This window comes from Anolis sagrei, chromosome 5 (genome assembly GCF_037176765.1).
Source record: "Anolis sagrei isolate rAnoSag1 chromosome 5, rAnoSag1.mat, whole genome shotgun sequence".
NCBI lineage: Eukaryota > Metazoa > Chordata > Lepidosauria > Squamata > Dactyloidae > Anolis > Anolis sagrei.
The window spans coordinates 93,200,024-93,215,164 of NC_090025.1; the positions used below are offsets into that span (position 1 = coordinate 93,200,024).

Below are 15,141 nucleotides of genomic sequence, written 5' to 3' on the forward strand. Positions count from 1 at the left end.
CAAAGGAAACCCTTAGGCGGGAAGAAGAGCACATCTGGCCACCGCTGGATGGAGAAGAAGCATTTCCCTTCAGTCCCCGTGTTACAAACACCCGACTCCTCGCTGTAAACGGGCAGTGAGAGACATCTCCCTTTAAGAAGGGAAAAATCAACCCTGGAAGAGTTCTCCTTCTCTGAAACAATGCTTGTCTTACTGTGATGATTTGTAAACATCCTGCGGCTCCTCCATGATGACAACAGTCTTGGACAGCAATGGCTCCCAAAGTGACCCATTTAAAGTGGAATCAGGTGTCAAACAGGGATGTGTTGCCTAGTCTGGAGAAAGTCAGAAATGCCATCAATCAATAAAAAACAACAAAGTCAGCGGACCTGATGGGATCTCTGCTTTTTTTTTTTAACGTGTCAGGAGTGTCCTGTTGTGAGAGAATTGGCCATCTGCTAGGACGTTGCCCAGGGGACGCCCGGATGATTTGATTTTTTATCATCCTTGTGGGAGGCTTCTCTCATGTTCCCTTATGAGGAGCTGGAGCTGATAGAGGGAGCTCATCCGCCTCTCCCCGGATTCGAACCTGCGACCTGTTGGTCTTCAGTCCTGCCGGCACAGGGGTTTAACCCACTGCACCACTGGGGGCTCCTGGGATCTCTGCTGAAGTGGAATCAGGTGTCAAACAGGGATGTGCTGCCTAGTCTGGAGAAAGTCAGCAATGCCATCAGTCAATAAAAAACAACAAAGTCAGCGGACCTGATGGGATCACTGCATATGAAAAGCTCAGCCTGTCATTGAACATCGAGAAAACCAAAGTGCTCTTCCAGCAGTCGCCAGCCAATCCCTCTCCAATGCCAGAAATACAGCTTAATCATAGAATCAAAGAGTTGGAAGAGACTTCATGGACCATCCAGTCCAACCCCCTGCCAAGAAGCAGGAATATTGCATTCAAATCACCCCTGACAGATGGCCATCCAGTCCCTGTTTAAAAGCTTCCAAAGAAGGAGCCTCCACCACACTCCGGGGCAGAGAGTTCCACTGCTGAACGGCTCTCACAGTCAGGAAGTTCTTCCTCATGTTCAGATGGAATCTCCTCTCTTGTAGTTTGAAGCCATGGGATAGCCCATGAGGTCTCTTCCAACTCTTTGACTCTATGATTCTATCTTGTTGACGGGAAGCTTCCCACCGGACTGGAAATGATCTATCGGACAGATGGTCAGCTATTTAACCTCAGCAGACTGAAAGCCAAAACCAAGGTTACAACAACATATGTTATAGAACTCCAATATGCTGATGACAATGTCATCTGTGTGCGTTCAGAAGAAGACCTACAAGCTACTCTAAACACCTTCGCAAAAGCATATGAGAAGCTCAGCCTGTCATTGAACATCGAGAAAACCAAACTGTTCTTCCAGCAGTAGCCAGCCAACCCCTCTCCAATGCCAGAGATACAGCTTAATGGTGTAACATTAAAAAATGTTGATCATTTCCGCTACCTTGGCAGCCACCTCTCCACAAAAGTCACCACTGACACTGAAATACAACACTGCCTGAGTTCTTTGAGTGCAGTTTTTTCTGAATGAAGCAAAGAGTATTTGAGGGATACCAAGGAGCTTGTTTATAAAGCTATTGCTATACGCCTGCAAAACATGGACTGTCTACAGACATCACATGCAACTCCTGGAACGATTCCATCAGCGCTACCTCTGGAAAATCCTGCAAATCTCTTGGGAAGACAAGCAGACAAATGTCAGCGTGCTGGAAGAAGCAAAGACCACCAGCATTGAAGCGATGGTCCTCCGCCATCAACTTCGCTGGACTGGCCATGTTGTCCAGATGCTCGACCACCATCTCCCAAAGCAGTTGCTCTACTCTGAACTCAAGAATGGAAAATGAAATGTTGGGGGGCAGGAAAAGAGATGTAAAGATGGGCTCAAAACCAACCTTAAAAACTCTGGCATAGACACTGAGAACTGGGAAGCCCTGACCCTTGAGCTCTCCAGCTGGAGGTCAGCTGTGACCAGCAGTGCTGTAGAATTTGAAGAGGCATGAATGGAGGGTGAAAGACAGTGTATCTGTCTGAACGGATCTCCCTCTACGTCCCGCCCTGGAGTCTAAGATCTTCTGGGGAGGCCCTGCTCTCGACTCCGCCTCTATCACAAGTGAGGTTGGTGGGGACGAGGAGCAGGGCCTTCTCGATGGCGGCCCCCCGCCTGTGGAATTCGCTCCCCGGGGAAATCAGATCAGCGACATTACTCCTCTCCTTCAGGAAAAAACTGAAAACTTGGATTTGGGACCAGGCATTTGGACAATCAGGAAGATAAAGAAAGGACTTTGATAATGGCCAGGAAATGACTAATGGAATGGAAATCGGAACTCTGGAAGACTTACGCTGAGCATGTGAATTGTTTATATGATGTGTTGTATATTGATGTTTTGATTGTTTTAACTGTGATAATTGTTTTAACTATGGTGTTTTGTACATTATGTGTAATTTGTATAGGCATCGAATCGTGCCTTTTTTGTAAGCCGCCCTGAGTCCCCCCTCAGGGGTTGAGAAGGGCGGGGTAAAAGTACTCGAAATAAATAAATAAAATAAAAATAAATAAGAGAGAAGCGAGCCAAGTGACAAATCCTCTTGTCGCTCAGTAGACCATTGAGTTGGGAAGTTTTTAAACAGAGGTTGGATAGCGATCTATCAGGTGTACTTTGATTGTGCTTTTCCTGCATGGCAGGGGGTTGGACTACATGTTGTCTCTTCCAACTCTATGATTCGATAAGAAAACCTTGTGATATTGTCGCCCTGAAGCAGGCCTCAGGTGGAAATAACTTCAAGGCACACAGCAACAAGAACAACAACAGGAACATCAAGTTCAAAGGTAAGGCTTGAACTTCATTGACAGCAGGAAGAAGCTGTGTTGAGTCTGTGGAAAAAATTAATGGATAAACTAACATATTCTGTCTAAACAAACACTCAAGCTACCACCCCACGCTGACTCTCCAGTAGAAACTAATAATTCCCAAACACACAGTATAGCAACAATACTGCGTGTGAGAGAGAAAGCTTTCATTGGTCCATCTTTTCTCTTTCATTTGGGCAAAGCAAGTGAAGTAATTTGAGTGTTGGACAACAACACTGGAAGAACAGGGTTTGAATTCCTGCTTGGCTATGGAAACCCACTGGATGACTGTGGGCAAGTTTCTCAGCCTCAGAGGAAAGCAAGGATAAATCCCCTCTCAATAGATTCTGTTGATGCAACCTCATGACAGGCCTGCCTTAGGGTCTTCATAAGTTAGAAATGACTTGAAGGCACACAACAAGAACAACAGGTACAGCAAGATAAAAGGTAAGGCTTGAACTTACTTAGCAGCAGGAAGAAACTGTGTTGAGTCCATGAAAAATCTTAAGGGAAAAAAGGGGGACACCTACAGATTCCAGCAAGACAACCTCCCACCCTCCACTCCTGAAAAAACCCAAAGCAAAATTCTCCAGGAGACTCTGACTCATTTGGAAATAAGACAGGCTAAGAGGTAGGCCAGGTCTTTCTATTTCTTATACGAGCTGATGAATCCTGAATGCCATCTAACACCAATGCTCTACTGTTCTTCACCTGGCCAAAAGAACAACCTCAAAATGGTTGCAACTAAATATCCAAAATATTCAGAGAATTTCAAGTAGTACACCTGTTCCTCAAGACCAGGGGTCCTCAAAGTAAGGCCTGAGGGTCGGATACGACCCTCCAAGCTCATTTACCCGGCTCTTGCTCAGGGTCAACCTAAGTCTGAAACAACTTGAAAGCACACAACAACAACAATGACAACAACAATCTTATCTCATCAGCGAAAAGCAGGCCCACAATTCCCATTGAAATACTAATAAGTTTATATTTGGTAAATTTGTTCTTCATTTTAATTATTGTATTGTTTTAAAGTGTGTTTTGCACCTGCTGCAATGCAACCTGAGCCCTGCTATATGCACAATGGAGGAGTAACACCAGAGGCACTCCAAGTGGCCAGCTACTGGTCAAAGGACATTTAATCAACTACCAAGCCTGCAAACTTTGTGTTTTGTTTGTTTGTTTGTTTGTTTGTTAAAAATGCAATACAACTGTTTGGTTTGCTCCTAACACGATAAATAAATAGTCCATGTTAGGAGTGAACACAAGGACCACAGCATAAGGCAAGAGTGAAGAGAGAGCAGAAATGTTGTTACCCTTCACAGAAACTTTGTACCTAGTAACTTTCCTTCCCACTGTATAGGAATCATTCATTTACACATATGGAAGAAATGTAAAGGGTTGCTGTTGAAAACTCTACTAAGGAGGGGGTAGGACAAACCTGCTATGGTATCACGCTGCATTAGAGCATAGCAAAATGCTGGGAAAAGTAACTTTTCTCTAACCAGATGAGTATTCACACAGATTGGAATTAAAATAACAAGTTTTCAGATTAAACTTTATGATTTTAGTCCCGATATGTGTGGATGCTACTTTGGATAGCGAGAAGGGCAGGGCTTTGAAGTGGTTTCTGTCCTAACTTTTAGTTGCCATTGTCGTCATATTGGCCAGGATGGTTAGTAGCTAGGTTATCTGGATATTCCATGCACTCTGCTCCTAATCCCTTGCAAGACGAAGAATATACACATGCAACAATACTATTTTTGAAGCCGCTGCCAAGAGAGAAAAATTTCACTCATACTCATGTTCAGAACTCACACTTTTTTTCTTAACAAGCCTCTCTGCTAGCTGCTGTCACCAAATATTATTTTCAAGTTATTCCTTAGTGAACTCTAATGTTCCTATATAGTATTCCCTGCTTCCAGCCATCACATCTGAAATAAGTATTATGCTGAACCCAAGAACTATCTCAGTGAGCCATTCATACTCAATTTTTTTCTTTTGTAACTGTTCCATAACACCAGTTGTTTCTGTAACTAGGAAATACCACACATTTAAAGTTGTAAGAATATTTCTTCCTTCCCCTTAACCATGGTTAAGATTACAGGAGAGTGTATGTGAACCCACACTTCCACTGCATTCCCTGGAGGCCTTTCTGTGCCACAGTCAAGTGGTCTTTTGAAGGTGACAGTCATTGTTATGAAGGGTATCCATGCTATTTCAGAGAGTAGAAAGGTTACAGACTAGCTTCTGTATACAGAATCAATTTTTCTGAGAAGAAACCTGCCCAGATAAACAGACAACCCAGCAAGCCAGCACAAGCCACACATATACACTCTACATGACTTCCTTATATACAATTCTATACAATTACACATCGCCATCTCTGATTGGTCCCCAAGTCTTCTGAGACTTGATAATAAGTCTGGAACCCCAGGTCTCAGTGGTGGCCAGGAGAGCTTTTGCACAATTGAAACTTGTGCGCCAGTTGCGCCCGTACCTTGGGAAGTCTGATCTGGCCACAGTGGTCCATGCTCTTGTTACATTCCATATAGATTACTGCAACGCACTCTATGTAGGGTTGCCTTTGAAGACTGTTCGGAAACTTCAATTAGTCCAACGGGCAGCAGCCGGACTACTCACCGGAGCGTCATACCACCCCTCTGCTATGTCAGCTCCACTGGCTGCCGATCCAGTTCCGAGCACAATTCAAAGTGCTGGTTTTGATCTACAAAACCCTATACGGCTCCGGCCCAGCGAACCTGTCCAAACGCATCTCCCTCTACGTCCCACCTCAGAGTTTAAGATCCTCTGGGGAGGCCCTGCTCTCGGCCCCACCTTTATCACAAGTGAGGTTGGTGGGGACAAGGAGCAGGGCGTTCTCGGTGGTGGCCCCTCACCTGTGGAATTCACTCCCCGGGGAAATTAGGTCATCGACATTCCTCCTCTCTTTCAGAAGGAAACTAAAAACATGGATATGGGACCAGGCCTTTGGGTAATCTGGCACACAGACAAAGGACAATGACGACTAGAGTTGGATAGGATTATGACAATGCGGAATGAACTTACAGATTTTGAACTTGGCGAACGTTGATCACTGGATTGGCTTTTATTAGTTTTTATTGTATAATTGGACTCTTTAACTATTTATAACTGTTGCTGCTATGTATTTTATCTTACTATGTGTATTGCTGGCATCAAATTGTGCCTTTTGTAAGCCGCCGTGAGTCCCCCTTTGGGGGTTGAGAAGGGCGGGGTAGAAATGTTCAAAATAAATAAATAAATAAATAAATATGGCGGAAATTTCAACTGCAACAGACACATTGGACAAATAGAAATTACATAAATGTTGGTAAAGTGCTTAATGGAGGATTCTGGGAACTGTAGTCCAACATATCTTTCCAAGCAATGCAGTGAGTGATTATTAGGATAACCACAATGATCCCGATTTAAAAGGGACCGTTAATATTAACCACATTTGTCCATAGCTGCATGTTTCTTAACTGTAGTGAAGTGGGAGACAGCCTGTTGTCTATATCTGCCTGCTGTGGTTTTTCTTTTTTACATACTCTCTTTGGTTTCTTTAAAGACTCTTATATTTGGGATTTCGTTAATATGCAAATATGTTTAAATTTAATTGATTAATCACAAAAGGGAAAAGCAGATTATTATGTTCTGAGTCAGGCTTTATTTTTTTTAAAACATAGCTATGAGTTTTTACATCTTTACTGGCTGACCTCTAGCAGGAAAAGCCATATTCAATATTTCCTTATTCATTCCTTAGTACTATATCACGATCCTACTAATTCAAATGTATCTTTGGCAATTAGAACAGTCCCATCAACTAATCAGCTAAAGCTTTAGTTGGTTAAGCTACTCAACAAAGAGATTAAAAGTTGCAGGGCTAATAAGTATAGATTTACAACTTGTGCATGTTCACTGGAAACTCGGGTATCTATTTGAATTCAACTGAAATCCTCCCCAAGTGCTAATGCAGAGAACTCTAGTCTTGAAATAACACTTGTGTAAATAGTCTTTGATAATTTTCTTTGTAATTGTTCTTTTTATCTTCTGTTTCGATTGCCTGAGAATGAAGTTCAAAAGAACTGAGAACAATATAATTTGTGCCAATCTTCTGCAACTTTACAAGGCCACTACTATAAAACCAAGTAACTATTGTTTAGAGTGAACTCCCAAGTTAAAAGAAGACTTGATTGGTTAGAAATGGGAGAAAATAGCATTTTTCATGCTAGGAACAACAACAAACCAGTAAAGCTTTTAAAATCAGTTTCCTACATAGACAGGCCCAGTCACTTGGGGGGGGGGGGGGCTTGAGGGGCTTCTGCCCCCCTGAAATCCTCAGGGTGATCCGCGAGAAGGCCTTATTGGTGCATTATTTAAACTGTTATGTTTATTCATATCATGATCTGATCACCATGCTCAATATATCCCATATGCATGGGTGTATTGGGGTAATGATACAAAAGGTTTGTTGGGTAGATCCTGACCCCCCCTCCAGAATTAAACTCAGCCCCCCCCCCCCCCCGAATCAAAATCCTGGCTACGGGCTTGTACATGGAGTATTCCAGCTTCTTGGAAACTACTCTGACAGATGCTGTTTAAGTATTACTTTCTGCATTTTTCAAATATTTATCTTTATTTCCTATACCATTTCACATCTTTTCATTCAGTATTTTCTTTCTAGGCTATGATGAGACTATATTTGAGAGACATTTCCTTTTTTCACATGATTTACCATGGTCAACAATAGCATCAGTTCAATTTTCAGTGTTTTTCTAAATGTGGAAGTGGATGTTCCACTTTTCATATTACTGTATGTTTCTAATGCCTGAAAGAAGGAAGGATACACCTCTGGGCTACACTTCTTTATCTTCTCAACAACCCTATGAGGTAGCGTTGTCTGAAACCCAGATCTGAAAGGTTGCAGCTCCAAAAATGGGGCTTGATGGATGATCTCCTGGTGCTCTTCTGATTTCAGGAACAGGAAACTCCCTGCTGGGAAGCCTCATCGGGGTTTCCTCCTTCTAACCAGCACACAATGGATTGAGGTCACCAAAAAGTGCAGGAATTTCCTCATGAGCCAAGCCACTAGACTAAGACAATAGATTGGAATGCTGATAATAAGTAAGCCAGAAGCTGATCATTCAGGGACATAATAAATCCTAGTCAAAGTGGACTGAAAGTCCATCAGTGCAGTCCAGGCCACTCAAAGTGATCTGAAAGCTCATCAGTGCAGTTCAGCTCCCATATTGTCCCATCAGGGGGACCAGAAAACATCATTACCCTCAGGCCATTCCATCCTGATAGTGAGTAGTGTCACTACTGTCCTCAACCAACACCCATTTCCGTACTAGGAAAGCCCCTGCCAGTGGAAGGGGGGGGGGGGGATGAACACCAGCACAGCAATAGACTCAGGTTTCCTCCAATAAACTTTCTTAAAGTTCCCGCCATACACAACACGCCAATCACAGCTGTAAAACATGACAACAATGTGTGTACATCAAACCAATGTGAGAATGGATTGCAACTTTGTGTCAATTAAAACACTATTATTTTTAGTGTGCATAAAACATTGATGTGTGCAAATGAAGGGGATGTCAGATCTGGGATTCTCCCCTGGCATCCTTCTCTGATCACCAAAGCAATAAAGGTGACCTCTGATTCTGCCCTCATCTCTGTGTGTGTGTGTCTTGCTTGGGAACCATTAAAGCCCATGATGCTGGATAACAGTATGTTCGAGAGTGAGAGAGAAACTGATTTGTGCAAGTTTGGTGCTTCTATATGGCCTTGATGTTGGACCTCAGAAATCCTATTCCTGCACTCTACCCACTAAACCAGTGGTTCTCAACCTGGAGTCCCCAGGTGTTTTTGGCCTCCAACTCCCAGAAATCCTAACAGCTGGTAATCTGGCTAGGATTTCTGGGAGTTGTAGGCCAAAAACATCTGGGGACCCCAGGTTGAGAACCACTGCACTAAACCAACTGAAGAAAATGGAAAGGAGCAGGAAAGTCACCAAACAGGCACAAGAGAACCTGTGTTGATCTTAACTATTTGGAGCTATATGCAAATGATATGTAGGGATTTTCCTTCCATCACTGGATCTCAGAAAGATGCTGAACTTTTAAACTGTGGTTTGAAAAAATATGTTTGGGCATGCAATTACAAGATAACTTTGGCTATCCCAAAGTCTTGTGGGTAAACATATTCCCTAATTATTAGCAAATTGAACTAAATATGTAGTTCCAATTTAAATCTGGCCCCACACATTTGATTGTGAACATGTGGCAGTAAATAAGTAGTGTATGCTTTGTTCGTGATCTGAAATATACGTTGTGCCCTGCTTTCAGAAATACAGTGCTGGGCTAAATGAGCAACTGCCCTGGCTTACCTACCACAGCCAGTCATACTTTTTCATGTTGCGCTCATTTTAAGATGTGATAAATTACCTTTTTTGAGATTCTTAAGCCTAAAGCAGAACCTTCAAGACTACAAACAGTTCCCTCAAAGATACAAGGCAAAATCAGTCATAGAAGGCAGCTAATCCACCTATTACAATCCAGATGGGGTAACCTATAAACAATAGAGAATAATAAAGGCTATAAAATACTACATGCCATTGCATGGATTACATTGAACTAGTTATGACCCCAGACTGCACCAAATTGTTCTCAAGATGTCCCCAGTTGTTCTTACAAAGCAGAAGTATTTTAACCTTAGAGACAGCAAAATCCCTACTTTTCCACCCACCTTTTCAGTAAGTTCCCAGGGTAGTCTCAGAAACAGCAGTGATGGGAACAGGGAAGGATCTAGGCTTCAATGAAATACACTTCTGGGCTTTAGCTCAGGTTTCACACAGACTATCCTTAAAATAATCTCCAAGAACCCCTCGGGAGCCATCTATGCAACAACTCCTCCATTCACTAGTGTTAGAAAGCGAGATTTTGGCAGCATACTGTATTGCTAGATAGGCACATTAAAAAGAGCCAGGATAGCCATAACTCATGCCCAGTGTGAGGCAGCAGAATATTTAATACAGGAAAAGGTTGGGATGTTGTCCAATTGACTCCAGAAGGGGGAGGAGGTGGAACTGAACACATATACAATCTCTTATAGTATAGAGCTAGCTCTGATGCCAGCTAGTGCAAGCCGAAATTCTCATGGTGGTCGCGAGAAGGCCTTACTGGTACATTATTTAAAATGTTATGTTTATTCATATCATGATCTGATAACCATGCTCAATATATCCCATATTCATGGGGGTATTGTGGTAATGATACAAAAGGTTTGCTAGGGTAGACTCTCTTTCACTCAGACTCAGCCCCCCCCCCCCCCCGAATCAAACTCAGCCCCTCCTGAATCAAAATCCTGGCTATGGGCCTGATGTAAGCTATATGCAAGAGAGCTTGTAAACAGTAGGGATCCAGTAGACATTAATTGTCTTAAAGCAGTGGTTCCAAAACCTCAAAAATTATTGCACTTTAGCTCTATGTCAGCATGGCTGATAGTGACAGAAACTAGGATCTACAGGGTGAGGCAGCATAACTTCCTTTTTTAAAATGTGCGCCATTCAGTCTGTTGAAACGTAGTGGAGCAATAGTGGATTTGTTTGAGAGGCGGGAGCATAAAGTTTTGTCCTGACACAGTTCAGTCACCATCATACGTTGGAACAGTGAGGAGCGTGCTTTTGCCGTTGAGGCCTACTTTTCGAGTGGATTTGGAGTCGCTGGCCCGCTCTCCAGATTTGGCCCCTTGTGATTTTTTTCCTATGGGTTTTTTTTTGAAATCCCGTGTTTATGTGAACTGTCCAAGGACCCTACAAGATTTGAAAACCAACATCCAGGAAGAAATTGCCAACATAACGCCTGCTATGCTGGAAAGAGTCATGACAAATGCCAGAAATCAGTTTACTCAGTGTATGGAGAATGGAGAATGGGGGACGTCACCTACCTAATTTGATCTTCAAAACTATGTAAAACAAAACTTTAGGTATGCGCCTACATTATAAAAAACTAAAGAATTTTGATTCATACAATGGGTTTTATTAAGTTTTGAAAAAAGGAAGTTATGCTGCCTCACCCTGTATAACAACTCCTAGAAATGCATAGTTTGGGAAACACTTTCCTGGAGAATGATATCTGGCCATTGACAAACAAAACTGCTGCTTTTGCATGATCCTGTTCTGAATTTGGTGCATTGCATCTGATGGTGTTTTGCAGAGTAACAGAGCAAAACAAACAAACAAACTCAAAATGCAGAGGAATATTTGTTGGTCATAATATAAATGTTCAGATTATATATATATATATATATATATATATAATATGGCCAACAAATATCTTATATGGGAAGAGGCTCCTGGGAATGGAGGACGAGAGTATAACAAAGCAATGCATGATAGAGCAGTATAAGCAGGGAGGATGGGCACAATATTGGCAAGCCTTGCTCCTTCAGTACTTTGATGGGTCAACAAATACCCTAATGCATCTGGACAAGAAGGCGATTAGAGACAAAATCTTTGAGAGGGATGCAGCTGACAACTTGCAGATTAGCAAACTGCAAGGTTTCTCTACCTGGTATCCTCGGCTAAAAAGTGACCAATATCGTCAACAATATCTTCAAGACCTAACGTCAGCAGTCCTGAGGAAAGCATTTACAGCCCTGCAATTCCAAACAATGCCATCAAACTGGCTAGAGGGAAGATACAGAGGGATCTGCTAGAGGGAAGATACAGAGGGATCCCTCATGCCCAACAACTTTGCATTTGTGGCACAGGGGAAATAGAAGACCTAACACACTATTTGCTACGTTGCCCCTTGTACAATGACCCTAGGAAAAATCTCCTAGGATCACTCTTGGAAGAAAGGGCATCATGGCAACAATCTGCGGTGATCTGCGACTTGCTAGCAGATCATTTTAAAAATATAACACTAAAGGTTACCACATTTGCAATTGCAGCCCAAAAGATCAGAGCCAAAGTAGCAAAATCCATACTGGGGGTCAGAAATGGAAACGGTTTGGAATGACACAAAGCAGACACTGTCATTGTCATGTTTCTGCTTTCATAATTTTAAAGAACTTGTTTTAGTTTTAATTCTTGTTACGTTTTAAGGTTTATATTGGAAAATGTTTATAAAGTTAGTATATTACTGATGTCATGGCCTATGGCTAGTACAATAAACAATTCATTCATTCATTCATTCATTCATTCACTCATTCAATATAAATGTTCACAGTGTGGTAATGCCTTTATTAGGCCACCCCAAAAGGCACAACATTTGCTAGTTTTCAAAACCTTTAGATCAATTCTCCAGCAGTGGTGTCACAAATAGTAGGCAGGGGAAGATGTATAGGATAAGATAATTTTTTTCTCAAGTCATGTCAGAGTCTGCAGCTTTCCTTAAGATGTACTGGGGGAAAGGGTCTGTCAGTATCAAACTGCATATGAGGTTTCACCTTGAAAGGTCCTTAGGGTTGCTGGGACAGAAAAAGCTAGACTTTATCATTTTGGAAAATTTAGATAACCCCCCTCCAAGTACCCGAAATTGTTTATCCAATACAAAACTCACATACTGCTTTGTAGGTAGAAGGTAATGAATTTTCAGGCATTGAAGGGGATGAGATTAGGTGATTTTAGTAAAAACCTTCCTCTGAAAGCTTGCCATGTAAACTTTAGTGGGGAGGTAGGAAGATAAAAAAAGTTGCACCGTGACAGAATGTGGCTACTTATAAGCCAAATTGCATATTATTGTATTCCTGTAATCACTTTTTTTTAAAAAAAGTAACCAAATGGCCACTTACATCTTAAAACGTAAGTAATGTGAGTTGTTGGGGGGGGGGGGGTACCCACCATGTGTTCCTGATGTGGATAATAATGGAATAACTATATGACGGAACTGGACATTGTTTTAATGATTATCAATTGATGTATGTTTCATTATAATCTTAGATTTTATTGTTGCTGATGTTTTTATATTGTATACTAGCCGTCCCCTGCCACACGTTGCTGCGGCCCACATGGGCGTTCTGTGTGGAAGGTTTGGCCCAATTCTATCATTGGTGAGGTTCAGAATGCTCTGTGATTGTAGGTGAATTATAAATCCCAGCAACTACAACTCCCAAATGTCAAAATTGTATTTTCCCCAAACTCCAGCAGTGTTCACATTTGGGCATATTGAGTATTCATGTAGTGTTTGGTCCAGATCCATCATTGTTTGAGTCCACAGTGATCTCTGGATGTAGATGAACTACAACTCCGAAACCAAAGGACACTGCCCACCAAACTCTTCCAGAATGTTCTGTTGGTCATGGGAGAACTGTGTGCCAAATTTGGTTCAGTTCCATCGTTGGTGGGGTTCAGAATGCTCTTTGATTGTAGGTGAACTATAAATCCCAGCAACTACAACTCTCAAAAGACAAAATCAAATTTTTGGAGTGAAGGACATACATTGGGTTGTTAGGTGTCTTGTGTCCAAATTTGGTGTCAATTTGTCCAGTGGTTTTTGAGTTCTGTTAATCCCACAAACGAACATTACATTTTTATTTATATAGATTGTAATTGTGTCCTTGGTGGCATTGAATTCTTGCCTTGTAAACCGCCTTGAATCATTGGGAGGCTGAGAGGAGCGGTATAGAAATGAACTAACTAACTAACTAACTAACTAAATAATCAAAAGCTACCCATTCGCTCTCTCTAACAATTATTCACCTTCAAGAGTATTATTTGCAATAAACTGTATCTTAGAGTATTGTGGCAGCGGGTGTGTGTGTGCGTGTGCAATTGCTTTGAGAATGAAGGCCAATAAGACAGCCCAATATTTCACAGAAAAGGATGAGTTTGAGTAGGTGTGTTTGGGAAGCGAGAGGGAAGATGCATGAGATATATTGCTTAAGATATGGTGATTCCCACAAGCAACCTAAGTGTGAGTTGCAAAAGAGAAATAGATGCCAGTTCTTTCATCAGAAGGTTCTTGAAAAGAAAGGCCCAGTCTTCTTTCCACTCAGACTATTTGCAATTTCTTTTCTATTGAGAGCTTAAAAGAAGTCAGTGGCACGAAGGGATCTGACCAACACGCAACTCTTCTGGGGTCTCTACACTTTTGGCCAGTCTCCTGAATTATAGCTCCTTTCATCATTTACTAACTGTGATAACGGTGAAAAATCTAGCAATATTTCAAGTGCCATACATTCTTCTCTCCCGGTATGAAGTAACCATGTTTTCAGTCCTTTTATCTATACAACGAATACATTTGGGCTTTTGTATTTATGTTTGATTGCTATTTGTAAGCGTTTAATATAAGACTGCTCCAGTTTTACAAGGTAATCACAGAAGGCTTACCTACAGTAAATCCTCACTTCACAGAACATAATCAGGACAGGCTTTCCTTTAAAACGTCTCCAGTCCCCAAGAGATCAGAGTCCTCTAAACACGCTATTTAGCAGTAGGAATAAACTCAGTTTATGCATTTGAAACACTGTCTATTTCATCAAACACCTTAAAACAATTAAACATATTGCAGGGCATTTTGGTGGTCAAATTCTGCAAAACCATGTGAGCAACTGTTTGCTTTCCTGTGGGCATCTGAAACTGAAGCCACAGTACTTCTATCAAAAAAGCATTGTAGTTATAGATGGATTCAAAGGCTTTTGTAATTGCAGGTAGTTGAGCACTGTTCTACTGTCAACCAGAAAAGAAGAGGGGCAAACAATATTTTTTTTAAAAAAAATTACAATGTGGGAACAATTTTTACATGAATATAGCTATGTGTCCTAGCTGATCTTGTCAATTGTCATTCATGATGGCAGTCTACAGTTGTGAATATTTTCCAATACCAGTTGTTGTTGAGCTTTAACTCCTCCATTCCCCTTGAAGAAGCAACAAGGGGATGAAGAAGCAACAAGGGGATTGACTACTCTTGATCTCATCTTAACAAATGCGGAGGACCTGATCGATGCGGTCGAAGTGGTAGGATCCTTAGGGGCAAGTGACCATGTGCTCCTGCAATTTGAGGTACAAAGGAAGGCCGAAACTAAGACAAGTCAAACCCGCATTTTGGACTTTAGGAGAGCCGATTTCCAAAAAATGAAGGAAACGCTGAGCAGCATTCCGTGGACACAGATACTAAAAGACAAGGGAGTTACGGATGGATGGGAATTTCTCAAGAGTGAAATACTCAAGGCGCAATTGCAAACTGTGCCAACAAAGAGAAAAAATAGGACAAGTGCAAAGAAGCCAGAATGG

General features: G+C 41.8%; 1 protein-coding gene across 5 annotated transcripts in view; it reads right to left on the minus strand.

Moving 5' to 3' along the window:
• Positions 1–15,141, minus strand: part of FRMD4A (FERM domain containing 4A) — a 511,564-nt gene that overhangs the window by 223,271 nt on the left and 273,152 nt on the right. The gene's annotated exons all lie outside the window — the stretch shown is intronic.